The 2865-nt window shown below is 49.8% G+C and overlaps 1 long non-coding RNA gene across 1 annotated transcript; it reads left to right on the top strand.

Annotated features, from left to right (window-relative positions):
- The first annotated feature begins 743 nt into the window (after positions 1-743).
- On the top strand, positions 744-2603 carry LOC125544013. The gene is made up of 2 exons (XR_007299238.1): positions 744-1269; positions 1639-2603. It is a non-coding gene; the product is annotated as an uncharacterized LOC125544013 (long non-coding RNA).
- The last annotated feature ends 262 nt before the right edge of the window (positions 2604-2865 follow it).

The raw sequence follows: 2865 nt of genomic DNA, 5'->3' as shown, positions 1-2865 counted from the left end.
ATCAAGTGATCTTCTGCAAGGGCTGTCGCAATTGCACGAGCAAGCTTGGCAGGCAATGCAGAGTGTATCCAAGGCCTTTTGGCCATCTGCCTCCCCTCCAGGGAATATGGAGGAGCTTGTAGAGCTGTTCAAGGGAGCGTGGCGGCGTATCCGACTATGGAAGATATCGGCCTGCCGAGAGGGTGCGCGAGAGGCCTGGGCCATGGTGAAAACGCGGTATATGAAGCTGAATCCAAATCACATGGCCCGGGTCGCACTGCTAGGGTCAAATGGGGAAGAAATTCCCGTTAGTTTAGTATATGACCAAGTAGAGGTGGCCGCTAGATATTCCCAGCAGGATTGTAAGTTAGATAGTCTGCTGGAGGGTATAGAGGAGGAAATTTTTGAGTCGAAATGACTGTGTATTTTTCCGTCTAGCTGAATTGTAAAATGATTGTCATGAAAGACCTTTTGGCTTTGCCCTCTAGACCCGAAGCCGCGAAGTGTTTCCGAGTACCCGTGCGGCCGAATAGACTGGGGTATGCGTGGAAACCAGGCGTAGGGGTCATAGTTGCTTGAACAGACAAGTTGTATCTGGCTAGTTATGTTACATTACATTATGTAAGAAACATCTTCCAGAGAGAATAGTTCCGTTAAGGGTTCCTCTCACTGGGTGTGCATGTGTTAGAGCGCATGTCTGAACTGTAATTGAAAAAAAATCACAGTATATATATATATCGGATGATTCTGAGATCGCAGCGAACCGAAAAGAAAAAAAATCTCCCGTACCTTATCCGGCTTCCCCTCCCCCCGTCGCGCACTTTCCCTCGCAACCACCCCCGATCCCACCCGCAACCCCCCGACCAACTGCCCCCGGCTCCGGCGCACCTGCCGGCCCCGCCTCCTTCCGGCTCACCGCCGCCCCAGCCTCCTCTGGGCGCGGGGCCGTCCACGCCCCAGCCTCCTTCCGGTGGCACGAGGCCACCGCCGCCCCCGCCTCCTCCTGGCCCGCCGGCGACCCTGCCTCTTCCTGCCGAGGCCGCCTCCTCCTCCAGGCACGTCGCGCCCGTGCCTCCTTCCGGCGCGAGGCCGCCGCCTCTTCCAGGCACGCCGGTGCCCCTGCCTCCTTCCGACTCAAGGGCACTTCCGCCACAAGGAAGTAACCCTCCTTCATCCACCGCCCGATGTGTCGCCGCCCCCAATGATCCACTCCCTTCCTCTGGCTCCTGGTCGATGATCATGGCCCATCCTGCTGCTTGCCTCCTTCCTCGCGTATGCATAAAAAAATAGGTGAGTCGCTGCAGTCCAAGTCGCGCCATAGCAGCAGGGCGACTCTTCTAGGATGCATCTCACGCTCAACCGGCTCCAATTTTGCGCGCATGGGGTTGGTGCTGCTCCAGCGAGCTCCTCCATCCCCAGCTTGTCCCTGAATGCAGACACTGCACCGCGCAGGCTCCTACCCACCGTTCCTCCTCTCTGCTTCTTCACTCTTCACTTCTCTAGATTTTGGTGTGTGCACACAAAATGTTCACTAAAATGTCTCAGTGCAGTAGTACCAGTTTTGTGTGTTTGTTTTCCCTTCTAGCTTAGTCCTTGCCTGCTAATTGATATAGCTTGGATTACTTAAGAGTGTTTTTCATGTGTGTTTCTGCACTTTAGGTTGAATTTCACCCTGCATCCCCGACGTAGCGCTTCTCTGGCTCCTCCCCCGCTTGCTGCCAGGTCCGTCTCTCCTTCCTCCCCTGCTTGCCGTCATGTGCGGCGTTGGACGTGGCTACTTGATGGAGTGAAGCTGGCCTCCGAGCACCGTCAGTTGCACTGCACCCTACAAAAAAAGAACAGCCGCAAGTTCAGAATCAGAAAAATTAGAAGTTCAAGAAGAACAAAGGCACTGCCTTCACTCGTGTGCTTGCAAACTGCTAGGTTGTAGCTCGTATGTTGTTTGCAACTATCTTCAATTTCTTCAGTAGCTGGTACACACTTTGCCAAAATCTAGTACTTTCAGAATGGTAAAGTTGATAGTTGGCCTACAGGGACAACCATGTTGATGGCGATTGAAAAAGGATTCTGAAATAATATTATTGAGACTGAAGACCAAGTTTGATAATGCAGACCAAGTTTGATAATGCACGATGTCAGAGGATTCCAGGGCTTTCTCTGAGGTGGTTGATGGCTTCCGAGAAATGCGTTCATATCTCACAAGTTTCAGGGGTTCAAGTTCATCTATATAAGAAGGAATTCCAATTTTGTTGCACATCTGTGTGTGGAAGAGGCGCTGAAACTTGATGTGCTTACTATTTCTTTTCTTGTAACACCTAGGTACATCACATGGTTTCAATCACAGTTATTTTTCACTGCCATGGCCCGACACCTCCTCCATCTCGGTGCCACCGTCATGACCTAGCCTACATTTGCTGGTTGCTTCTAGCTGATGTTGTTGCGTCCTGCCTCGCCGTCTAACTGATGTTAGTGCGCCGCTGCTGCAGTTCAGCTAGAGTGGGAGAAAGATCTCTTTGAGAGTTTAGCTGCTGTTGCTGTCTTTAATTTTTGTTTTTGAACTTGTTGGTTAAAGATAATGATGTTGCTTTCTACATATGGCCTTCCTGTGGATGTATCATTCTCCATCCGCTTGGAAGCTTCAACATTCTGAATGATCATAACAAAATAAAATACAATCTTAGTGTGCTTTATCATGTTTCTGGTAGAAGTAATTTTTTGACGTACAAAGGGAAATTCATAGCATATTGAAAACAAACCAAACATGACCTTACTTGTAGAAAATGGAGTACAGTGTACTATCTTGCTGAATTGCAACATTTGGAACATCAGTAAAGTGTACAATCTTGCTGAATTGCAACGTTTGGAACATTAGTAAATGTGTATTGG

The sequence above is a fragment of the Triticum urartu genome, chromosome 3 (assembly GCF_003073215.2).
Source record: "Triticum urartu cultivar G1812 chromosome 3, Tu2.1, whole genome shotgun sequence".
Taxonomy (NCBI): domain Eukaryota; kingdom Viridiplantae; phylum Streptophyta; class Magnoliopsida; order Poales; family Poaceae; genus Triticum; species Triticum urartu.
Note: the sequence above shows the minus strand (reverse complement) of the source record. Positions and strands in the feature narration are given on the sequence as shown.